At 42.0% G+C, this 26,501-nt stretch overlaps 1 protein-coding gene across 12 annotated transcripts in view; it reads left to right on the top strand.

The window, feature by feature from the left end:
* Window positions 1-26,501, top strand: part of SULF1 (sulfatase 1) — a 171,920-nt gene that overhangs the window by 38,949 nt on the left and 106,470 nt on the right. The window lies entirely within an intron of this gene.

The raw sequence follows: 26,501 nt of genomic DNA on the forward strand, positions 1-26,501 counted from the left end.
CACCTCAATTTCATGATGCAACACTTCTGGTAAAATAATATGTACACATATATCTATAAGATAATATAACGGTTATGTTTTAGAATATGGATTTATTTTACATGTGGCAGAAATCTGTATATAAGTCCCTTTTTTAGCGATACCAAGCTAGTGCATATAGTGGTCTCTGATGAAGGTCTTGTTTACATCCGACTTATATTTATGCTGTTAACTAATGATACATTTTCAAAAAACAAATAGATTGGCTACAGTTTATAACAGTTTTAAGGGAGGGAAGAAAGTAGTTAGCCAGGCCAGTGTAACGTTAGGCAAAAGGAGGGGTGGCAGTACCTTATAGACTAATTGGTTCAGAAAGACATGAGCTTTCATAGGCTGTAGTCTACTTTGATGAAAGCTTGTGCTTATCTGAATAAGTTACTCTATAAGGTGCCATACTGGCCTGTTTTCTGCTCGTTATAAAGGGTATAAAATCTTCAGCCAGTTACATCCCTCATTTTGTTGATTATTTTCTTTTTAAAAAGTGGCTGTCTAATGAAGTATACTTTGGTTTGCTGCTCTGGTTCTGACCAGAGGATTTCTAGTTTTCTTACTTGTTTTTAACTGATAATGAAAGACAATATATTCTTCAGTGACAAGATTTAGGGGAGACATTTTGAACAACTCTTTCAGACAAACATCTAATCCTGATTTAAAAATCTCTTTTAGTGATGAAGAATCAACTATAGCTTATGTTCCAGTGGTTCATTACCTTTACTGTTAATTTTACATGGGCCTTATTTCTAGTCTGAATTTGTCTAATTTGTCTAATTTCAATTAGTCATTGTATCCCACTGGTCTCCAAACTTTTTCGATCGTACACCCCTATCAGTAAAAAAAATTTTCAGCACGCACCCCCAATATATGTAATTTTGTATTTGTGCACCCCAATCAGTAAAAAATGTTTGAGCATGCACCCCCAATATTGTAATTTTGTATTTGCACACCCCAATCAGTAAAAAATATTTGAGCGTGCACCCCCAATATATGTATATTTATATAAATATAAATAGAAGCTCTAATATTTTCTTCCTGCACCCCAGTGGATTGTCTTGCGCACCCCCTGGGGTGCGCACACCCCACTTTGGAGACCCCTATTATATCCCATCATGACTTTGTCTAATAGACTGAATAGCTCCTGTTATTAAATTTATTTCCCCTGTATAAGTACTTCTAGACTGTGATTAAGTCGCCCTTTAACATTCATTTTAAACAAAACAGATTTAACTGTTCAGTCTGACTATAAGTGCTTTTCAGCCCTTTCATCATTCTCAAGATTTTTCTTTGTACCCGGAAATAGCCATGCTATTTCTGTAAGTCATACAAGTCCCCAGAGTGGCTGTAATATAACCTCCTCATTCTTACTCGATAGGACCCTGTTAGAATCATAGAATCATAGCAAATTAGAGTTGGAAGGGACCAAGGGAAGTCATCTAATCCAACCCCCTGCTCAAAGCAGGATCATCCCCAATTATATCATCCCAGACAAGGCTTGTTTAGCTGAGTCTTAAAAACCTCTGAGGATGGAGCTTCCAGAGCTTCTCTGGCACCTTTTCCAGTGTTTACTATCATTCTAATGAGAATTGTTTCTCCTAATATCTAACCTAAACTTCCCTTACTGCAACTTGAGACCATTTCTCCTTGTTCTGTCATCTGCCACCACTGAGAACAGTCCAGCTCCATCTTCTTTGGAACCACACTTGAGGGTAGTTGAAGGCTGCTATTAAATCCTGCCTCAGTCTTCTCTTCTCCAGACTAAATAAGTTCAATTCCCTCACCCTTTCCTCAGAAGTCATGAGCCCCAGCCCCCTAACCCATTTTTGTTGCCCTCTACTGGACTCTCCAATTTGTCCATGTCTCTTCTGTAGTGGGCAGCCCAAAACTGGACACAGTGCTCCAGATGTGGCCTCACCAGTGCTGAACAGAGGGGAATAATCACTTCCCTTGATCTGCTGGCCACACTCCTACCAAAGCAACTCTGTATGCCGTTAGCCACTTTGGCAACAAGAGCACTTGTTGGCTCATATTCAGCTTCTTGTCCACTGAACATGTTCAGGCATCCAAGGTTTATATTAGATCCTCTAGCTATACTATTTCACTTGGAACTCCTGGTCAGCTAATCACCCCAAATCCTTTTCTGAGTCACTGCTTTCCAGAATAAAGTACCTTATTCTGAAACTACCTTGATTATATTACCTCTAATTTTGTTCCTAGATATATAACTTTGGCCATATTAAAATGCAAATGTTGCAATGAAAATGTGAGTTAGCAATATAACTGAGTGAGTTAGCAATATTTAGAAAATGTGAGAAATAGAAAATGTGAGTTAGCAATATTTCTCAGAAGTTGTTACATCAACTACTTCATTTGTCAGTCCAGCTTGTAAAATCATCCAAATATTGAACTATAATTTTTTATCACATACAGCTTGTACCTTCCTCCCACAAATGAGCCCCCAATACTGGGGTGTGTGTATTAAGTGGGGAATCTGTATTCTTCACTGGAAAAGAAGTACTCATGGAGATGCTATTTCATGGAGCTGCCAAGATGACTACTACTTGTGTTGGCTCCATTTACCAATTTTAAATGTTTGGTATAATATTAATTTTCTTCTAGTCTTCAGGAACTTGTTGCCAAGAATTTTAATCTGGATTTGCTGTCTAACTTTAATAGTTGCTGATTAACATCCTCTTTAGTTTCAGTTAGAATGGAAGGAATTCATTTTCATACGATATGAATAGATTGTTCATTTTTTAATAGAGCAATCTCTTAAAATGTCCTATAGGTACCTTCTTTGCAACTGTTTGGTCAAAATGGGTTTTGTGTGTGTTTTTCATTTATGTGGTCTTGGGTGCATCTACATGAGATGCTACTTCGCTGTAGCAATGAGCTATGTTGCCATAGTTCATTGCTATGGCGACATAGGGTCAGAAATGACCCGCGCGCAACTGGGACTGTGCAGTACTGGCGAGTAGTATGCTGTCATTTAGTACTTGCTTTAACTAAATGACAGCGCAGCCCCAACTATGCAGTCAGAGGCACATGTAGACATGCCCCTAGTATAGTAAATTGCTATTGCTATGTATTTGGCCAATACAAAAAGCAATTCACTGTAAACCAGAGGTGGACAGAATATGGCCCACCAGGCCATTCTATCCAGCCCACAGGGCCCCTAAAAAATTAGTAAATTAATATTTATTTGCTCCTGGCTGCCAGTCAAAGCTGACAGGAGTCAGGGGCTGTAAGACCCAGGGGGAGCCCTCAGCAGAACTGAGCAGTCCAGCCCTGCCCACCCCCAGCCATTTTATACTCTTTCTGCCCCCAACCTGCTTCGGCAACACGTGACTCCCAGTTGGACTGGGGAGCACGGGGCCATGCCAGTACATCTGTGTGTATGTGTGTCTGTGTGTGCAGGCAGAAGCAAAGTGTCTGTGTTTGTGTGTTCAAAGGGTGAGTCCCACACATACACCACACCATAAACATGCACCCACAGCCCCCTCGCACTGTCATACATGCAGACCCCCACACCCCCTCATACATCCCAGCCACCCTCCACCCATACTCTTCCCCCCACAAACCCCATACCCACCCATACGCCACATACCCACACACTCACAGCCCACCACAAACCTATATGCACGCCCCATGATATACAAGAGTAAGACTTCATTTTAAGTTATTGTGTGATCACCTCTATTTACACTACACAAACACATGTGAATTAGGACAAAAATATTTTTTGAAATCAAATTAATGAATGCTGTAAATGTTTGCTTTTTAGAATATAATCTGGCATTTTTCTGGTTCTGAAATGGCAAAACCCCTTGGTGAAAGGAGTGCTTCCCAGGACAAGGGGAGTGAGTTTGAGTGGCAAAGGTCAGGGGTTAGGGGGTGGGACTACCCATACAGCCCTTGACAGCTTGCCCAGACTCAGTAAGCCGCCCTTCACCCAAAATAATTGCCTGCCCCTGACGTAGACCGTACTGATAGATATGTCTCAATTAGTAATGAAGTGATGAAAACACTTGATGATACTCAGAAGGCTAAGGTAGAAGATATTAGTTGCAAAAAATGAAAAAGAAAATAGTTATGATGGATCTAAGTTTCAAAGTGTACATAAGGGTTCCAGTTTCAAATTCTGCTTTTTGGTGTTAATCTCTAATTGATGAATGGGTGACCATTTTGAATCAAAGAAACGCTTCTCTCACTAATCTTCCCCAACCCTAATTATGTTTTTTCAAGCAAATCAAAACTACATTCTTGTTTTAAGTCCTTCAGTGTGTGTGAACTGTATTTTCTTTTCTCCAGAAACAGAAGCTGCAGGCAGAAATTGTAGAAAAGTACAAGCAGGGTTGGGAAGGATTGTTTTGGGTTTTTGGGTGGGTTTTTTTGTTTTGCTTTTTTTAATTTTCTCAGCCTTACCAAAAGCTTGGAGTACTAAACATCTTTCACTTTGACTAAGCAGTGAACTTTACAGAGCTCATCTAACCTGATCCTTTTAAGTTTCACTCTAAAATATGTCCGGCTGAATAAAACATTTCAAGAAAATTGTTATGTACATAGTGCTTTGCTATATATTTAACATCACAATAACTCTCAAAAAAGCCTGTCTTATATACTCAAATAAAGAATGCACGAATGTAATTCATATCTATGTAGGACATCAGGAATGTCTTCAAAAAGTTTATAGTAAATTGAAACATTATCACTTAAACCATGGGTGTACCAGGTGGAATGTGCCAACAAAAAGCAGTAAGACAGCTTTTGATATGAGGCCTGAAAGTTTTCTCTTACACGTATAATTTATTGATAAGCCTTTCAGCACAGTTAGATATTACTGGCACATTATCTGTTGATGTTCCGACAGTTAACTTCAATTAATTAATATGGCAGAATTTAAGACTTGGAGCCAGTATTTTCAGAAATATTCTTTAGTACATAGAAATTATGCATTCAGCAATAACTGATAACTGACTGAATCTGTAACTGGGTAAGGTAAGCTGGGAGGGGAGCAAAGGGCAGGCACAAGTATGGGAAATCAGTGGGTGGGGAGGGGCAGGCTGCAGATTTCCCACTCTACTCTCCTCCATGTTCTCCCCAGCCTGGGGCCAAAGCTGGAGCCAGACCTGCCCTGGTCTGGTTCCAGCTCAAATCCAAGATGGGGCTTCCTTAGTTTGGAAAATATGCTCAGGTATTCAAAATCTCATTTTATAAAATCTGGAATATGTACATACATTATTGAGACAATCCTAGTAAGAGGGCTGTGCAGTCAACCTCCATCCTAGTTATTCTGCTCTGAGTTTAAAGCTGTGGACTTAGAGTGAATGTTTCTGGATTCAATTTCAGATTAGCACCTGGTGACTCCAACAAGAAATCTCCAGGAAAATAATCAATAGCTGTCTAATATAAGGGAAGTTCTAGAGCAGGGGCAGGCAATTATTCCGGGGGAGGGCTGCTTAGAGTTTTGGCAAACTATCAATGGCCTCATAACAGGCAGCCAGGGGCAGCTACATATTAATTTTCTAAATTTTTTAGGGGCCCTGTGGGCAAGATAGGATGGCCTGACAGGCTGCATCCAGCCCATGGGCCACATTTTGCCCACCCCTGTTCTAGAGCCAGTACAAGATGACAGGCTATTCGGTCTCTCAAACAAAAAGGCAGCAAATTTATTAGGAAAGTTTAGGGAAGATATGGAACCACATTTTCTGTATTGCATTTGCTCAATATAATTTATGAGTACCTACTACATTCCCCCTCCCCCTGGGCCTACGTTGTGTTCCCAGTGTAGCCAGTAAGCACAGCAAAGCATAGTAAATTGCCCTAGTACTCACTGCTTAGAGTATCTGCATTATGTACAGAGTCTTTTGGCAGGGTTCTTCTTTCAGTGTTCTTACAATGCAACATGAGCACTTCTGTGAAGTGTGGTGGGGTTTTTAATCATGTTGAAGCTGTGGCCTTCCTTTGCCCAGGATCTGCAGTCTCTCGTCTCGTATTCTGGAAGTTGCTTCTTTCTTTCTAATAGGGCATCAGGGAGTGATTATTCTTATCCATCTGGAATGGAACCATCAGCAAGGAAGGAGTGGGAAAGGTTAATTGCAATGGCATCCTCCTCTTGACCAAACACATGGAACATGACTCGCCATCACCAACACCTTGTTCCTCCAGAAAAACAGGTACAAGACATCATGGCAGCACCTGCAATCTAAGCATTGGCACTTGATTAACTGTGTCATTGTTTGTGCCTGGGATCACAAAGATGTCCACATCACTTGAGCTAGGCTAGTTGCTGCTGATTGCTGGAGTGATCACTGGCTTATCTGCTCAGTGATGTCACTCACACTGATTCCAAAACAAAAGCTGAAGCAGAAGCAATGCTGACGGACAGTCAATATCAAAGGACTCAAGGACCCAATCAAGCGAGACCTCTTCTACCAGCACCTCAACAAAAAATGCTGAATTCCAATCAAAAACAATGGGAGAATGTGCACAGTTTTTTAAGTGCCTTCAAGTCCACTGTCATCAGCACCTGTGAAGAGACTGTTGGAATCACTACCAGGAGACTTCAAGATTGGTTTGATGAGAATGACTGGGAGATACAAGAGTAGGTCAACCACAAGCACAAGGCATTTTGTGCTTGGCAGAACGACACCAACTCCAAACAAAAGTAACTGAATTACCAACAAACCAAGGCAGGGGTCCAAAGGAGGAACCGTGATATGAAGAACAGATTGTGGGACAACAAGGCAAAGGAAATTCAACATCTTGCTGACATCCATGATAAGCCATCTATGGTCCAAGCACTCAAGGACCCCCTGGAGACCTAAAGATGGAGGAGACCTGATCAAGGAAAGGGGAACCATCAACATCCATTGGAAGGAGGATTTTGAAGACCTTTTCAATCTAGATTCTGTTGTTGATGAGAACGTTCTCAATTCCATCCCATAACACTCAGAGACAGTCTCAGAATTTCTCCAATCCTTTACAAGGTGAGGAAAACCTCCAAGCAGATGAAGAATGACACAGCATCTGGAGCAAATGGAATCCCTGCCAAAATCTTCAAGTGGAAGATGGAGCTTACATCACAGCTCCATGCCCTCATATTAAGGATCTGGAATGATAAGGAAATCTCAGATGACCTCAGGGATGCCATAATTATGACAGTCTTCAAGAAAAGATATAAGTCAAACTGAAAATTACAGAGGGATCGCCTTGCTGTCCACCACAAGGAAGATCACTGTGAGAACCCTCCTGAATCATCTCCTTCCGCTTGCTAAATGTTAGACCCCAACTCCATGCGGCGCCCAATGACAAGGTAGATGACGATCCAGTTGCTCATGGATCCTGTTACTCATTAGCCAGAGAAGGCAGGGAGCAAACACCAGCACACATTGCTTGCAACAGCTTTATTTAGAATGGAGACAGCTTTGAACTAGCTTCCAAAAAACCAACAAAGCAGGGAGCCACACTGAAGAATAGTTTTTTTCTTATTTATATACTTTGGTTTATGCTGATTACCATTTATTCCACCCTGTCCCGCCTTCTGTTCCACCCATTTCTCCTTCTATCTCACGCTCCACCTCTGTTTACTGTTTGCTTCATTAGCATGGAATTGCCTATGCATTTCACTCATTTACATGTCTTTTTGCTATAAGCGCATGTCCAAGGCCATGAACTTACTTCTTCGGTCAATGGGCAGACTTTGACTAAAACCTGGAAGCTTCTGGAGGCTTCTTTACTAATCACCATTCATCTTTTTGCATATGTTCATTTCAGATTCTGTTACCAATTACGTGTTGGTTTTCACATTCCAGTCTATTTTTCTGTCTCATGTTGTACCATCTTCCACATTCCTAAAACTTCACCTCATTTACAGCATGCAGACTCGCACAGACTTACTTGCTGTTTTTTTCCTCAGGAAATGGTTGACACAGTTAAGATGGTTACTTAGCATAAGCAAATGGCTGGCTTAGCTATAATTCTGCCTTGTGGTCAGCAGCTCTTGCTAGGCCACAGGTCATGTCTTTATTCAGCTGCAGATTCAATGCTCCCTGAAAATCCATATCCTAAAATCCATACACTAAAGACCTCCTCCCAGAATCTCAGTGTGGGTTTAGGGCATTAAGAAGCACAACTGACATGATCTTCACTGCTTGCCAGCTGCAGGAAAAATGGTGGGATCAATATAAACCTCTCTACATGGCCTTCTTTGACCTAACAAAAGCCTTCAACTGTCAACTGCAAAGCAATATAAAATCCTGCTGAAATCAGATGCCCACCAAAATTCATCACCATTCTGTGCCTGCTCCATAATTGTATGTTACCAGTGGTCCTCAATAAAGGTTCTATCACAGTTTCCTTTGAGGATAAGACGTGAGTTAAGCAAGGCTGCATCCTCGCTCCAACACGCTTCTTGATGTGCCTTACCGCAATGCTACATCTGACCACCAACAAGCTCCCAGTCAGAGTGGAGCTAAACTGCCAAATGAATGATAAACTGTTTAATCTCAGCTGACTCCAAGCCAAAACCAAGACTACCCTAACCTCACTCTTTGAGCTGATGATCCTGTAGTATGTGTTCACTCCAAAACAGACCTTCAGACAATCATCAACATCTTTGCTAAGGCATAAAAGAAAATGGGACTAATACTTAACATTCAGAAGACTAAGGTCTTCCATCAGTGAGATCTTAATAAGCAGTCCCCAGTTCTGGTAATTCAGATCCATGTTGAGACTCTGGAGAATGTTGAGTATTTCCTGTACTTTGAAAGCCATCTCCTGCAGATGGCTGACATCAATGAAGAAATCCAATATTGCCTCAAATGAAAGTACAGCCTTTGGACACCTGAGGAAACAGGTATTTGAAGATCATGGCATCATATCTGAAACCATGTTCATGGTTTATCAAGCACTCCTGTATGGAGTTGAGTTGTGGCCAAAGTATAGGAGACACCTTAAGTTGCTGGAGAAGTACCATCAATGCTGCCTGTGGAAGATCCTTCAAATCCAGTGGGAAGACAGACACACTAACATTGTGTCCTCTTGTAAGCAAATACCATGAGCACCTAACATCAACTTCACTGGACTGGCCACATCATCTGGATTTCCACCTACAGACTCCTGAAGCAAGTTTTCTCCCAGCTCAGTCAAAGCATATGTTCAAAAGGAAGGCAGGGAAAGTTCTTCAAGGATGGTCTCAAGGCCAACTTGAAAAAATGCACCATTGACATCAGCTTGCGGGAGACTATCGTCCAGGAGCTCCCCAAATGGAAGTCTGCTGCAAGGATCTCAGTACTCTGAAACCTTCTGATGGCAACAGGAGATGAAAAAAACAGAGCAGTAGAAATAGCGTGTTGTGGATTGAATCAAGAATGCAGAGCCACCATGTGCCCAACATGTGCTCAAGCTGCAACAGAGTCTGCCAATTCTGGATCAGGCTCATCAGCCATCTTTGGACCTACAGATAAGACAATCATGGAAGACAATTATTCTCGACTCGCCAGTTACCGAGGGACTACCGATGATGATGATCTTAGCCCTTCATTACATTACCAATGGTCCTCTAACCAAGAGAGGATGTTCCTACAAGGGGGACTCCCAAAAAAAGAAGAGGCTGGATAATTATCAGTCAAGGATGATTTAGGAAAAGCGTTCATGCAGTGGGTTGGATCGGATGACCCTTTAGCCCCCTTCTAACTGTAATTCTGTGATCCTGAAAGTTTCTTCCACATCTCCTGACAAAGTGAAAACAACAATTTTTGTGCAGATTCACTCTTTTTTTGAAAATGTTAGTGTCTGAGAAGTATGTATGAGCCTTTTCCTGTATTTATGTTGTTCTTATCATGTTAGCTGAGTCACTCACTGTCCAGCCAGTGTCAATTACATTGGTTTTCCTCACTAGGGAATTGCTTCTATTAAAAAGCATCAAAATAGAATGTAGTCAGATATAATCCTGTTTATTTTAAGGAATGTTTTTGAAAAATGGATTTTCAACCAGATAGCGTGTGACCATCTTTCTTCTACCCATTCCAAGCGTTTCCATTTGAATCAATGATTAAGAGGAATGCATGTTGTTAAACCATGTATATCTGTTGCCAGAAACTTGATCCAAAAGTGTCTTATTGTTTTTTCCTGCAAAAATTCAATATGTCTTTATAAGAAAGGAACCTTATAGCATGATTAGGATTATAACTATTCATTCAAGGCATGGAAAAAATCCTGAGAATGAAAAACCTATTCCAGCTGATGTATTATTAAAAATAGAATTAAAAACCCATTGAATTCAAAAACAACCAACCAAACAAAAACCCCTAACATGCACACATAACTTGTTGTAAAGATTCAGTGTAATTCTTAATAGACCACATGCTCTTTTTATTACAAAGTAGGTGGCCAAGATTAAACCACAGAAACTAACACTTTTGCATGGAGGATAATTGTTTGGTGATTAACGAAAGTAGTATAAGTCCCGGGTAAGTAAAGTAGTTATGCACCTGTGTAAGTCTGTTTTCCTTCAGGAAGGTATTGAAGCACATGCTTAACATCATGTATTTGCTTATGTCATATTGACTTTCATGATGAAGTCGCCTACTGAATCAGGGGTTAAGAAAATGAATTGAGAGATCTGCAACCATTTATTGCTTCCTTGTGGATTCCAGTACCTGGAACATTACCGTGCCTGTTGTCACATCAAGCTGTAATAGTCTTTTTTTTTCCCTAAGAAGGAAATGAATTATTTTCCATGTCATGGTGAAACTTTAGACAGTTTGGGAGGTCTTAGTTCTGATAATCAATCATCTTGTTCAGTCTTTAAAATATAGTTTCTCACTTGAGGTAATGGTGGGAGTGAGGAAAGGAAAACTGACCACATTGTGTTGATTTTTTTTTCATTTGAAAGCAAGGTGATAGGATTTCCAGCTAGATTTGTAAGTCTTTCTTACAATGGAAATATGTTTATTACATGAGAGGATCGCTAGTAATAATTAATTATTGTAAACAGTACATTTTGATATCTTCCATATCGTGGTAGTGTTGCAATGGTGGTATAGCCATGATGGTGCAGTAGATTCATGAGAGGTAAGGTTTTTGGTGGGTTACACCTTTAATTGGCTATATAGCTATATAGTTGGAAGATGTATAGACATGCTTTCAGATACCAGTGTCACCTGAGGTGCTTAGGACCCCAAAACTTGTCTATACACTTCTCAACTGTACAGTTGGTCCAATAAAAATATCAGTTACAAAAATCCTTGCCTCTTACATAGTAATAAGTTAGAAGGGCTGTGCAAAGCTTCAGTAGCCAATTCGATTTGGAGGAGATTTGACCTGATTCGGCGGCCAAATCTCCAAATCCATATTGAATCAGGAGATCAATTAAAAGGTCTGAATTGAATCAGAAGTCTCCGAATTGATTCAGAAAAGATTCAGCCATAGACTAAACAGGCAGCAGTCCTTACCACGCTGGACAGAGCTGCCTCCAGCAGGTAAGTCTGTTGTGGTGGGCGGAGGGCGAAGCGAAGGGGTGTGGGGGAGGGAGGGATTGTGGCTGGGGCTGGGACCGGAGCGGAGGCTATGCCCTGCTGCTGCTTGCCCAGCAAGGGCAGGGAGGGGGCATGCAATGCAGGCATGGCTCACGATGGGCGGAAGGGTGCAAGCGGCAGCAAGTCATAGTCACTGCTCCCCGTACTGCCACACCCGCGTGCCCCTTCCCCCCCACATGGTGTGGGGGGGCATCCCATGCTTCCCCTGCTCCAGCTGTGGGAGGCAAATGGCAAGCAACAGCAGGGTATAGCCCCCGCTCCCAGTGCTGCCACACCTGAATCCCATGCCCCCCACCCCAGCTGGGCAAGTGGAAGCAGCGCCTGCATCCTGCATCACCCCCATCCCAGCTGGGCAGGCAGCAGGCTATGCCCTGCTGCCACTTGCCCAACCAGGGCCGAGTGGTGTAGGATGCCGGTGTGGCAGTGCTAGGAGTGGGGGCCACGCCTTACTGCTGCTTGCTCCCTTCCACCCGAAGCAAGCCGTGCCTGCATTGTGCCCACCTCAGCTGGGCAAGAGGCAGCAGGGCATAGCCTCTGCTCCTAGTGTTGCCGCGCCCACATACTGTGACCCCTCCTCCCCGCCCCCCTCCCTGAGTCCTGTGCCCCTGCTGCCTGTTTAGTCTATGGCCGAATCTCCAAAGCAGCATTGAATCATCGGATCTGATTCAGCCAAGTCGAATCACTGTCCTTCTGAATCAGCTGAATCCAAAGCAAATACTTGCCACTTTGCTCAGGCCTACAGGTTAGTCTTTATAATCTCTTCTGTCAATTATATTGGCCTCTGGGGTAAAGTATGAAGAAAGTTGGCTTAGTTTTAGGGTATTTGTTTATGTTTGAGAAACCCAGTTTCAATTTCTAGCTCTAACACATTTTCTCCTGTATGACAACAGGGAAATCACTTAATCTGTCTATGCTGGCGTGGGCAATTATTTCGGGCAGAGGGCTGCTTACTGAGTTTTGGCAAGCCAGCAAGGTCCGCATGACAGGCAGCCATAGGCAGATAAATATTAATTTTCTAAATTTTTTAGGGGCCCTGTGGGTTGGATAGAATGACTTGGAGGGCCACATCTGGCCCATGGTCCACATTTTGCCCACCCCGGTCTATGCCATAGGGGGAATAGTACTTCACTATCTTGAAGAGGAATCATCAGGATGAATATGTTAAGAGATTATAGTCTTGCAAGTGAAAAGCCACTGTCAATTTCAACTGAAGGCATTTTCAGCTCCTTGTATGATCAGGTCCATAGCTTGTATGGTATTTTAAAATCGTTTGGGATGAAAGATGCTATAAAATGTAAATCAAGAATATTAGGGCAATGAAATGCAACTGTTGATTAACAAAACAAGACTTTATAATCATTAGTTCTGCATTTATAAACTACGTTCAACCATGCAGCTAATTGAAAGCAAACAAAGATGTCATGACACAGTAATTGTAACTGAAAAGAAAACAGTTTTTGCAGACTTTTTTTACATTCTCACACATACAAGCATTTGTTAATATTCGCAGTATCTTTAACTTAAACAGCAGACCCACCCCACAATGTTTTAGGAGCTAAATGAAGAAATGATGAGCATCAATGGTAAAGATGTTAAACTATAAAGTATTCTTGTTAGTATACTTAACACCAAAAAAGGATGTGATTAGTTATGAAAAGCAATATGGTTTTCTGTTAGTAGATATTATAGCTAGGCCATGCTTTTGAGTAATTATTAATTTCCCACTGCACAGCCATGGACTACATCAGACAAACGAAGAAGTGAGGAGAGTATTAGAAAATAGTTCCTTATTTTGAGAAAGTGCTGATGTTCTGAGAGAAGCTTTTCTGACCTACAGTGATATGATCCTAGTTGTAGACCATTATCTTATATTGTAAGCAGTTTGATAGTTTGAATTCTTACTCTCTAAAAAGCAAGATAAATGTTTTGAAATAGGTCTGCACCAGGGGCATGCAGTTATTTCAGGTGGAGGGTTATTTAATGAGTTTTGGTGAGGTGTCAAAGGCCACAAGGGTAGTCCCGCCCCTTGACAGGGGCTCTTCCCCCTGGTTGCCATCTTGTGACTGGAAGTCCTGTCCCCTAACCCCTGATCTTTGCCGTTAGAAGTCTCCCCCCTTGCCCAGGAAGTGCTTTGGGGGAGGGGGGGTTGGCTTGTATATTGTGTGTGGAGGGACAGGGGAAGGGTGTGTGGTTGGGAGGCGGTATGTGACTGGAGAATGTGTGTGTGGAGTGTTGGTATGGTGTGGGTGTGATGTGTTGGGGTGTAGGAGGCATTTGTGTGTGGATATGGTTGAGGTATGGGGTGTGGGACTGCTGTGTGTGGAGGGGTATGGTGTGTGTGGGGATATGTGTGGTGGGGTGTATGTGTGGGGTATGTATGTGGAAGTGTGTGGGGGTGGGATTTGTGGTTAAGGTTTGGGGTGTGTGGGACTGTTGGAAGTGTCTATAAGTATGATGAGAGGGTGGGGTACATGTGTGGGGAGGTGTAAGTGTGTGTGTAGGGTGTGGGTATATGTGTGGATGTGTGTGTGAAGTGTGTGGTTGAGGTATAGGGTACATTTGTGGGTATGGTGGTGTGTGCAGTGGGGGGCATGGGTATGGTGAGGTCAGGGTGTGGGTGTATGTGTGTAGGATATGTAACATGGTGTGTGTGGTTGGGGTGTGGGGTGTGTGGCACTGTGTTGGGTGGGTATGGTGTGGCATGAGGTGTGTGGGGGTGTGTGTGGATGGGTTGGTTGTGCATGCGTGGGGGGCTTCCCCCTGCCTGCTCAGCCCAGCCCCTCTGTGGGCAGGGGGAGAGGAAGGGGATAACTGCTGCCTGCCTGGCTCGCAGTGCACTGAGACAGGCAGGAAAGCACCTGCTGCTGGTGGAGAGCAAGAGAAGCTGTGTGAGAGGGGATGTGGGGCAGAGAGTCAGGCCTGGAACCGCCAGCTGTCTTGGTCTCTGTCCCACACCTGCTGAGCCAGCGCTGGCTGCTGCTGCTGTTACTTCTGTCTCATGTGCCTGCCCGGCAGGGCTGAACCAAGTGCATGCTGGCTCCTGCTGCTGCTCCCCTCCTCCTGACTCTCTCGTGCTTGCCCACTGGGGCTTTGTGAGCAGCAAAGCTCCTTCATGCCTCCCCACTCTATCCACATGCTCCCTGCTCCCTTACCCCAAATGAGCAGGACCAAAGCAAGCTTTAGGCAGAGCCCACCCCATTCCCAATGCTGCAGCTGCCCCTCCCTGTCTGCTGCTGGGAGTGCTGCAACAGGGACAGGAGGAGGAGTCACTGGAGGCTGGGGGAGCCCAGCAGTTCCCTGGGCAGTGGCAACTGCAGCAGCCTGCTCAGAAGCTGTGCCTGCTGGCGAGGCTGGCATCCTCTGGAGCAGAAGGTTGGCAACGCCACACAAGTGTTGCCCCACGTGGGACTCGGCCCAATGCAGAGTACAGCAGGGGCACCCACTGTCAGGACTGGATACAAATAATTAGTGGGTGCCTGCCTGCAGGCCAGATCCAATCAATGGTGGGCTGGATCCAGCCTGTGGGCCATATTTTGCCCAACCTTGGTCTACACAGTAATATTACTGTCCCCCAATAGTTGTGCCCTACAGGCACTGGAAAAAAGGAGCTATAGTACCCACATTTAAGAATGGGAAGAAGGAAGATCTGGGGAATTACAGACAAGTCAGTCTGACTTTCATACCTGGCAAAATCTTGGAGCAGGTCCTCAAGGAATCTGTTGTGAAGCACTTGGAGGAGAATGAGATGAACAGGAACAGCCAGTGTTGGTTCACCCAAGAGTAAGTCATGGCTGATCAACTTGATTTTCTTCTATTATAAAATGACAAGCTCTGTAGATGAGGGGAGCAGTGTATGTGACATACCTTGTCTTTAACAAGGCTTTTGACATGACATTCCCATTAATAAGCTAAAGAAATACAGACTAGATTAAAGTACTGGAAGGTGGATATACAATTGGTGTGGCTTCCCAGGGGTCTGTCCTAGGTCCAGTATTGTTTAACATCTCAATAATGATTTGGACACTGGGACTGCGATCAGCTTAGAACATTTGCAGAGGACTTCGAGTTGAGTGGAGCTGAAGATCTTTTAGAGGGTAGAGCCAGGATCCAGAAGAATCTGGATAAACTGGAGAAATGGTCTGTAGTCAGTTAGATGAAATACAACCAGGACAGATGTAAACTCCAGCATTTGGGATGAGATACTTCTATATACAAGTAGAGACTGAAGAATGATAGGATAGGCTGCACTACTGCAGAAAAGGACCTACAAGTTATACTAGACCATAAGATAAATATGAGCCAATAATCTTCTCTTGTTGCAAAGAAAAATAAAAACCCAACCATAGTTATATTAAAAGGAATATATCTTACAAATTAAGGGAAATTGTTTTCCCATTCTGCTTAGGCCTGGTGATGCCTTACCTGGAGTTCTGGGTCTAGTTTTGGACCCTGCATTTAAGAACAATGTGAACAGATTAGAAAGAGTCCTGCAGAAAGTAACAACAATTATTTAGAGACCTGGGAAGCATGACTTTTGGAAAAAGCTGAACAAAACAGGACTGTTTAATCTGGAAAAGAGAAAATTGAGGACAGGTTTATTAGCAGCCTTCAAATACCTAAAGGGTGATTGTGAAAAAGACTTTTCTTTGTGGCTGTAAGTTATAAGACTAGGAGCAATGGCCTCAGACTTCAGTAGAGTAAATTTATGTTGGCAATTTAGGGAAGAACTTTCTGACTTGGATACCCTGTCTCAGTGTTTGACAACTATCAAGAGAAGCTGTGAATTCTCTATCCCAGGAAATTTTCAAGAGCAGTTTAAACAGCTGCTTGACTGGGATTCTTTACTCAGGAATGCTCCTGCCTTGAGCAGGGTCCTGGGTAGATGACCTCCATGAGGCACCTTCCAGCCTTGCTTTCCTAAGATACCTATGATTGCTAAAACAAGTAGGTCTGACACTGTCTACAAAGAACAGCTTTCTTGAATAAGAAGTTGCCATTTTACATACTTCTCAAAGCAGTACTGCACTTAGCATGTTCCCTTGATGTGTCCATTGCACTGATGATGAGATCTTTTGATGGCTAAATGCTTTAAAATAAATACTGTAATTTGTGTACTGGAAGTGATAAAATAGTTTAAAGATTTCTAGCTATTACTATTGTTGATAATGTATTTTAGTAGAACTTGCATCTTATAATATCAGAAAGGGATTAAGTTTTGGAATAGACATTTGTACAATATAAAGTACATACAAGGGATCATTTCAACCATCATTGAAATGCAGCCATTTCTCAGCTGTAGGATTTATTAGTGCCAGCGAAACTACACAAGGGTTTAGTGACATGTAGAATAACTAGTTCAGTTAAAATGAGAGGGGAAAGCCTACGATGTAGCTGTTTAAATTTATTAGAATTTCTTGTATGTATCATATATAAGTTTATTTTAAATGATCAGTATTTTCCTAAGCTGTGTGAGTTCAAATGGCACTCCTACGAAATGGGATGTTTACCTGCTCTAAGCTACAAAAAATGTTTGTGATTGTACTAAATCCACAAGGCCTGGCTTAATGTTAGTGTCAGACCGGTTCTGCATTAAGCTCATTTAACATACCTTTAGGCTATAAGGTGCTATTCACCAGCAGCAAAGGTCACATGCTTTCAGGTATTGACAGTGCAAGTAATGACAAGTTGTTTCTGTGTTTAAGAGTCAGGGTCTTTTTAGTATTCATTCAATGAAGCTGGCAAACTACAGCTTCTGCCTGAGAGGCTGTGTGCCTTTGAGCTTGCAGCACAGAGAATTATTAAACCTCTAGTCTGAAATCTATAGCTCCATTTAGTTCAGACCCCCAAAGGAATTTTTATGCCCTTAGTTAAATAGTAAGCAATTCTGAAGCTGACTTTATCTAAGTAGTTGATTTCTTATTGATCATAAAAGTAATAGAAAAATTGCTAATTTTAGATAGCTAATTTTAAAAAAATATCTTTCTCTTTTGAAAATATTCCAGTATGACAGGTCAAACTTCACTTACAGCTTCATTTCTGTCTTATTATGGCTCTAGAACTGTGATAAGAATTGAAACTGGTCAAATACCTAATGCTTAGAGCTGGAGATGAGTGGGTATACATTGTTTTCCTGGATTTTTTTTTAGCCTTGTTGTGTGACCTTAGGCAAGTCACTTAATAGTAATATTGGGTATCCATGTGATCATTGACAATATGTAGGGGGTGCATGTGTACCCCCTGAGTGTGGCAGTGCACCCCCTGTGAAAAGGTGCCACTGACACCGCCGGCAGTGCCGGCAGGCAGTCCACAATCGCCACTGGCTGCCGCTGACACTGTTGACAGCATCTGTGGGTGCTTGCCGACTGCCAGTCGGTGCTCCCCCCCGCCGCCGACAGTGCCACTGCCGCCCATGGGAGCTCCCTGCTTACTGCTGCTGCTGCCGCCTGCGGGAGCCCGCCATGCTCCACCAGCCTCCAGGGGGCCACATGGCATTCATGCATGTGATATTGTGAATCAGGTTTTTTAGCATTTGAAACATGTTTTAAGGCTGTTTAAAGGGAGGCATTACAGGATGTCAAAGCATTTTACAAATGTTAGTAAACTGTTCCTCCAGCATGCTATAGCACTGAAATGTATTCAGAAAGAAGCTTTAAAATAAAAGGAATTTGCTGTACCTCTGTACCAATTTAAGTAAACTGTTTGGTTAAAGACCTAAAATTTTGCAGGTAGACAGGGTTTTGGTTGCATCTCTTCTGCTTCAGTGACCTCTTTCTTCATTTCCATCTTTTCCCCTCCCCTTGATAAACTTCTCCCTAACCCGTATTTCTCCTTTTCCCCATCCTATCCCAGCGCTCCTGCTGCCTCATTGTCATTTGCAGGCAGTGAAAGGTAAAAGACTAGAATTCCCCTTGGTTTCATCTCACAGGATAGAGCTGAGGAAAGACTGTAACTGACATTCATATCTACCAGTAAGAACTTTGACTGGGCAGCAGTTATCTCATATCTGTAAGGTGCCTGAGTGTGGGGAGCCTTGCTGCTGCAGAATTATTCCCCACCCACCACAAAGTGGAACTGGAGGAGTTCACGGGTGGGGGCTCTTCTCCAACCACAGGAGAACAGTGGGACAGGTTGGGGACTATCAGCCAGGAGAGGCGGAGAGAGCAGAAGATTTTGGGGTACTGGGTGAAGCATATAGGAGTTTGAGTTTGATCAGGAGAAGGGAGATTTTCCTTATAGATCTAACTTCTTGCAGAAGAGCCATTTTTCTTTCACAGGAAAGCCCTTGAATGTCTGTGCATTACAAATGAAATGGTCTAAAGGGGATACTAGCAGAAGATCTGGGCTGGGAATTCTAGCAGAGCTCATTCTTGAGGCTTTCATTGATTGTGGAGTCCAGAGAGCTCCTAAGAACAGCTGAGAAGGGAAGGGAAGGTGAAAGCAGAGTGGAGTTTTGGGTCCGGATGGAAAGCAGTCCTGAGCCCTGGACAGAGTATGTGGCTGTTAGCTCCTTACAGTGGTGCTAGGTGACTTCTCCTTGCTTTACCATGACTTAAAAAAGTGAGATGAGAGAGAGTATACCTCCATGAAGTAGCAGTTGTATTTAGTCTGTATGTCATTGTTTAAAAGATGGCAGTGTTACCTATCCCACATCTTCATAAAAACTTGAATTCAGATTTATAGTAGTATTTTTTAATATTAATGTGACTTCCTCCCTCTTCCTGCTGAATGTTAGTTTCACAGTAACATGATTTTTAGTGCTTTCCTAGGAAATAAATATACAAAGCTCAACAAAACTGATATACAGTTGTATTAAGAAAGAAAATAATATATGAGTATAAAGCCCAGGCAAGCTTTATTACAGTAATGAATCAAGTATCTTTAGTATTGGGAAAAGAAATGAAATCATTCACAACTCTGAAGAGATTTTTGTCTATGTATGGCAGACATGGATTTATTTATTATTTTTCTTTTAGTTTTGCACCTTTTAATATGTTTTTGGAGATGGGATGAGAGGCGTAACTTAAAAATGCCAACCCAGAGATCTTTAAAATACAATGTGATTATTTATGTATACAAGTATGTATCTGTAATTGAGCCAAACTGCTGATTTCCAACACATATTACATCTAATTTTTACTCTTTTTGTGATGGATGGATGGTCCCAAATTTAGCAGAAGCATAGAGTATGGCTATCTATGTTTGCATAATTTGCTTATGAATACACGAGCTGCTACAAGAAGGGTAGATAAAGATGTCTCTTTGATGCTGGGGGGATTTTATAGAACTAAGAACAATTTCTCTAGACAAACGTGCCTGTACCCAGAATGCTGAGCAAAGGCTTAATAATAATAAACTATTTCAACTATACAGCATGTCTCTCAGTCTCTCGCTCCATTCATCTACCTAAAATGAAAATATTCAGAACAAAAGTGAGAAGCTTAGCCTGTTGGTATTGACCAATTGCTAAAGCCCCTCTCTTCCATAAACTAAGAACATTTGGCATCTTCAAAAGTTGTTTGGCAATCTTTCATGGTTGAGCCCTTAGGGCTCATTCAGCCCTGTATTAAGTGCCAGCGACAGGGCTATATACAGCTTGAAATCCTCAAATAGGACTTAAGTCTTTGTACTTGGTCCTGCATATAAAAGGCAAATTTTACCCTAAGTTAAGAAATTCTTGTCTTTTAATAAGGGTTCTTGTCTTGTTTTGATATGGAGCCAGTTGCTGTCCATTAAAAATACAGAAGGTCTTGCATTTCCTTTAGTTTTAGAGCTCTCAAACTCCTGTCTTATTGGTTACCCCAACAGACTTACTGACTGTGCATACAAAGTAACAGCCTCTGCAAGAACTGCTCATGCCTGTCAAATATGAGAATAAAAATCCCCATATTGATTCAGCAGTCAGCTCTGTGTGACCGTTCTTGAAAGCCTTATGCCTTTAGACCCTCAAGTTTATTTTAAACAAGCTACTTCCTTTCTTTGCAGTGGCAGGACATTCACAGTGCCCTCACCCCGCCTTCTTTATCTGTGGCAAGTTAGGGTGTTCTTGATGTTTTGGGGCATCCAGCCTACTACTTGCATGAGAGGGTTGTTTGTTTTGTTTGGACTAGGATGAACAGACACATGTGTCCTGCCCTGTGTCCTGCCCTGAGAGATGGAACCAAGGGGAATTCAAGTCTTTCACCTTTCGCTGCCTGTAAATGACAATGAGGTAGTAGGAACTCTGTGACATTTGTGACCTGCGGTCCCTTCAAGTCTTCCTTTTCTATAACTCTGTGTGAGTAATTTCCACTAATTCCAACAACAGCATTCAGTGTGTTCCAAAAAGCCAAGCCCTGTCTGATATTTAAGGGTTTATGAGCTTTCAGTGTCCAGATTGGTTCTATAGAAGAAAACATTTTAGGTTGTCAGGAAGAGATTATATGTTGCCAAAGTTTGCATTATGCAGTTTCTTCTTAAGATGCCATTGATTTTTCCACTTTATTCATGTATGGTAACTGTTAAAGCTGCTGTAGTTGCAGTATTTTAAGTATCCATGCAAGATAGATGGATTAAGGAGCAAGACTGTTGTTAACGGCAGTTAGTTGGGATGAGTAATTGCCCATGGTATTTCTTTGCAGCCAAAACAATGGGTGTGTGGAGAATTTTAGACAATAAAATATTAAGAAGTCTCCTGACTTGTTTGCAATTGCATATTCATTCTTGTTTTCTTGATTTTATTTTCAACAACCTTAATTCAAAAGGAAATAAATTATTTCAAATCGTTATGTGGGCTTATAAATATTCCATAAATGCCATACAACAGCTATACCATGGAAATTAGGGTCTATGGGCAGAGACAGGGGCAGATCAAGTGGGGAGGTGCAGTAGTGCAGCCGCATCCCCTTTCTGACAATGGGGCAGGACCAGCAGCTGGGGACTCTTTCAAGTCCTCAGAGAAGGTAAGAATTCCCCCCCTTCTGTTCCTCTTCATGCTAAGAAGCATGTCCCTTCTCTGCCTGCTGCTGCCACTGTCCCAAGAGTGCAGGGCACTCCTGTCCTATTCCAGCTACACTGCATGGGTGTTGGGCTCAGCCCAGGAAAGTTATAGTAGTGGCACTGACAGGCATACAGGCTCCCTTGGTTCCCCTGGGTGTTCCCCACCAGACCAGGAGCGGGTGTAAGTAGGGGAACCACTTGCCACTGAGCCCAGCCCTGCACAGCCCAGCTAGAGTGGTCCCAGAGCTCCCCTTGCCCCTGGGGCAGTGGCAGCTGCAGGTGGGAGAGGAGCAGAGAGGGGAGAGGATGTGCAATGGGAAAGGGAGGGGAATTCTTACCTCTTTAGGGGCTTAAAGTCCCTGACTGCTGCTCCCACAGTGTCCTAGTGGTGGAGGGTGAGGAGGCTGGAAGTGGGGGTAGGGGGTGCTCCTCCTGCTGTGGCACTTGTTACTCCCACATTCACCTTTGTAAAGTCCTGGATCTGCTTCTGGGTAGGCTAAAACATAATCAAAAACCACGAACATGTACTGATAAAGGTCTCTGTATATCAGTGGTTTTAAACCTTTTTAGACTCGAGGCACCCCTTACCAGACTCAGAAACACCCCTGGGAGAATGCAAGCTCTTAGCTTTCACTCAGTTTTTGACTACATAAAAATAATAGAGCAGTTCTTCTCTTGCAAAGAACTCGGACCACAGCATGTTCTAGAATGTTTTTGACACGATATATTCCCATTTGAAAATCTCTGGCCATGTCTAGATGGGTAGGGGTGTGCACTTGCAGCAGCACAAATAGTAGCTGCACAAATTTGTGCAACTACTTTGTGGTGCAGTGCACACTCCTGCATGAGCACTTTGTTGAAAGACAAATTGTCCTGCTTCAGGCAAACTGCCCATGTCCAGCTCCTCATGGCTCCCGGCCAGGCTTCATGTGCTACAAGGAGGGCTGGCTGGGGCCCCTGCATCCCAGTCAGCTGGGGAGCACCATGTAGAGACAGAGGAGCAGGCAGGGACTGCCTACTCCTCCATCTCCACATTTGTCTAGGCAAATGCTCCTTTCATATGCTTTGCCCTACTTTTTTTATCTGGGCTTTTTTTTGCTACTCGGAAATCTTGGTAGTAAATTTTGCCATCATGCTGCAATTTATAAGCATGGCACATGGTTTCTTGTGCAAGGTGTGCAGTTAGTGGTGCCACAAACTGCATGTGCCTCCATGTGTGGACATGGCCTCCGATTTTATCTTATCATTTATTTGTAGGTGTTTCCACACACAATAGTGCTAATATTAAACAATATCTAGCAGCAACTTAAAAAGGGTCGCATGGCTCCCTATTGAGAGTCAGTGGTATAGACTATGAATAATCTTTCAATTTCTTTAGCAACTTTACATCCAAAGCTCTTCAAGTCCTGTACAAAGATTAATTATTAAGCCTCACAGCTTTCAAGCTAATTAAGGGCTATACTGGAATCACTTTCTTGAAAGTGGACATGGATAGGGTGGAATAGAATTGCACTTAGGCACCTAAGTCTACTTAGACACCCAATAGGTAGAAAAGGATCTGGTCCAGTATGTCCAGAGTACTGAAAGTATTTATCTTTAGTTCAAACAAGATTGAGATATGTTACATTATTTAAAAATTGGAGGGCTATAACATTTAAAAACATTTTCAATAGTAGTTTAGGTTGTTTATAGATATGCTCCAGGAGTGTGTGTGTGTGGGGCTGGGGGGAGAGCTTTAATTAGATTTCCTAATTAGAGCACCTGGAGTGTCACATGTATCAGCATCCCCATGCTGAAAAATAGTGGTGGGGGCACTTTAACTAAAGCTGATCAAATGAGCTTTAGTTAAAGTGTTCCTGCCGCCATTTTTCAGCATGGGAATGCTGATACACATGATGCTGGAGTCTGCTGGAGCACAGTAATTACCACACTCCAGCATACTCAATTAATCAAGTACTTAGAACTCTATTCTGAAACTAACAGTCATCCAGTGCAGTGTTTGGTAAAGTATACTATTCTGCGATTCCTTAGTAATATAATGAGGCTCTTCAGTGTGTTCAAAACAACATATTGCTCCATGCATAGAGTAGTCTCATATCAAAAAAAAAAAAGGCATGGATATTGTTGGTGAGGTTTGCATTCAGGAGAAAAGTTCTCATTCTTCTTGTGCAATACAGTTGAAAAATGCTTTTATATTCTCAACTGTCCAGGGTCTAACCAAACAGTTTGCCCAGGTTGTACATAGTAGGCACTGACTAGGTATGTAAAGACTATAGTCAAGAAGGATTTCTTCCAAACCGCTAATTTCGATAGACTGAGTTGGTATTTGCCCAGGACACCAATGCTATTTGCTGTTTCCATCTGGAAACCCCTACACAATTTTTAATGAACAGTCATGGTCAAGACTTATGTTTTCCCTTGGTTAAAAGGTGGCACCATTTACAGTATTGTATCCTTTAACAAAAGGGCTATTGTTCAATGCCAGTACATCTTATCCATATGGCACCTGTCTATACTAGCTTGTTTTGGGTTCTGATAGCATCTGGTGAAGTAAGCCGTTGGTCATGAACATTTATCCATCTTAATTCAATTAGTTTATAAGGTGTACCTCTGCCCTGCCTCTTGTCTTAGCTTGACATGTGATCTCTGCCCCACAAGAGAATGTGATAAGGCTAGAAATAGATACAGAGCAATGAAATGGGAAAGTGATGGCCATGGTAATGTAACATTTTTTTATAATAAATAGGAAATAAAAGATGTCCCATTCCAACTTTTGCAAGCCAGTTTCCTAGAACATAACACGATACATTCACACCAAATTCTGAAAATAAAATTCTCAGTATGCTCTGTGGAGTAGTAAGGATTGTCCTGTTCTGAACCCAATCAGTGTTCAGGATGATAGTCTCAGAGTATTTGGACAAAAAAAAAATTGCCTTTCAAACCACTGACATTTAGGATGCTTTTATCAAAAATATTTCTAGTGAATGCATCAAATGTAAAAGATGCTGTGCCAGAGCTCCTAGAGGCTGAACTACATTTATCAACAGCGCATGAAACAAAGAAGAGCAGTGGATGAAAGTTATCCAATACATTAGCACCAATTTTAGATCAGCAAAACAAAACTAATTCTTAGCACAGAGCCCTCTTGGGTGTTGCTAGCTTCTAGTGATGAAAAAGCTAGTTAAATAGTAGCAGCAACCACAGTCAACACCCTTTTGTTGGAAGAGAAGGGTCACCTCTCCTAAGGAAAAATGGTGTCAGACTGTTTTAGAAGAAGGAACAAATCTCCTGCCTGCTTACTGAATGGATATCCCTCTAAAAAAACAAACAAACAACACCCCCCTCCCACACCAGAAGCAGAAGCCGAGTCAAGATGAAGATTTTCTGGGGAGACAAAAGAATCCTCACCCAGTTCCTTTTCCAAGGTCAAGGGAAGGCCCATGCCGCATAATGAAACCAAATGAGCTGATAAGGCAGATAAAACTTATTGGCTCGGAGTATGAGAACCTCCTCAAGTTCTTCATCTTTGGCATCTATTGGATTACGTCTTTGTGAGAAGGAAAGAGAGAATTATAAAATCATAAGTCCATTCAAAATGTCCAACAATATATATGAAACATGGTCCAACAATATATATCTGACCTGATTCAGTACAGAAATTATTTGTATGAGTTTAGTGAAGACACTGGCTAGGGCACTGAGCTTATAATTAAAAATCAATATGCCGGCTAAAGTTCTTGGACTTTTCTTGGTTTTGCACAGCAATTCCCAGTTCTGTCAGAGATTCAAATGTGAGAAAGGAAAGACATTCTTAGCCAATGGGTGTTGATGGCTTGATTATAGGATTATAGCCAGAAATAGCAGTAGAAAAGAAATGGCACTTTAAACAAACTGTAGCTGAACCCTCCAATAATGCTGGAGTATTCATTAATGTATTTTAATGACTTTTTTCAAGACCAAATGCCAGTTTGCCTTAGTAGAGGTAACCAGCCCTAAGTTACAAACTGTCATGTTTTGATTAGGATCCAGTTTCCTGGAGAACCAAAATAATTCATCATAGCCTGAAGGTTGAAAAAAAAAAAGTAATACTATAAGAATTAATTATGTTTGGTCATTTACTCTACTGTTGCACAAAATGCTGAAAAGTATGGTGTCCCCCAACAGTGTGTCATCAGAACCCTGTCTGCCTAAGAACTGAGACTTCCAGGGTTGTAACTATCATTTTTATCAAGCATCTCTTATTTGTTGTTTCTCTTACTCCATGGCCGCCTGGCATTGCGCAATTCTGAGAATCATATCTTTCATTTTAAAAAAAAGTTGTTCAATCGTATGCTTGCCAAGAAAAGCTTCAAGATGTGAAACCTAAAGGCTTAAAAGCCAAAAGGCAAATAAGAGACCCGGCATTTTTTATTATTTAAAATACTGTTGTTTTAAGCCAATTTTTCTGATTATTCTCAGAGCTTGACCCATGATTTTTAAACACTTATTCTTGGCAGTACTAGAACTCTCCATTTTTCACCAGTCGCCCATTTCTGCTAATATATATACTTGAACACTTTTATCATTTTCAGTTGTTATGATTACCTTTATTCTTTAAAATTCCTGCTATTATTGGAATACATAGGAGTTTTGCCGTTGAATTCAGTGGGAACAGGATGGAGCTTATGAAATAGTTTTACAAAAACATCTTTGAGGATACTTGAGAGGGAGGGAGTTAGTTCTTAAGTCTGTTTCAGACTAGACCTATTGTGCAGCCTAATTAACCCATTGTTATTCTTTTATTCCCCCTGCATAAACAAAACAGTGGTATAAAAATCTTTTTGATGTCTGGAATAATATATATCATCACAGGAAAACTAAGGGAGGTCTCCTAAGCTGACTAAATAAAACCAACAAGAGCCATGGGGTGGGGGAGGGGAGCTTGCCGGCCTGATCCGAAGAGTTTGCAGAATC

This window comes from Crocodylus siamensis, chromosome 3 (genome assembly GCF_052110815.1).
Source record: "Crocodylus siamensis isolate JL-2025a chromosome 3, ASM5211081v1, whole genome shotgun sequence".
Taxonomy (NCBI): domain Eukaryota; kingdom Metazoa; phylum Chordata; order Crocodylia; family Crocodylidae; genus Crocodylus; species Crocodylus siamensis.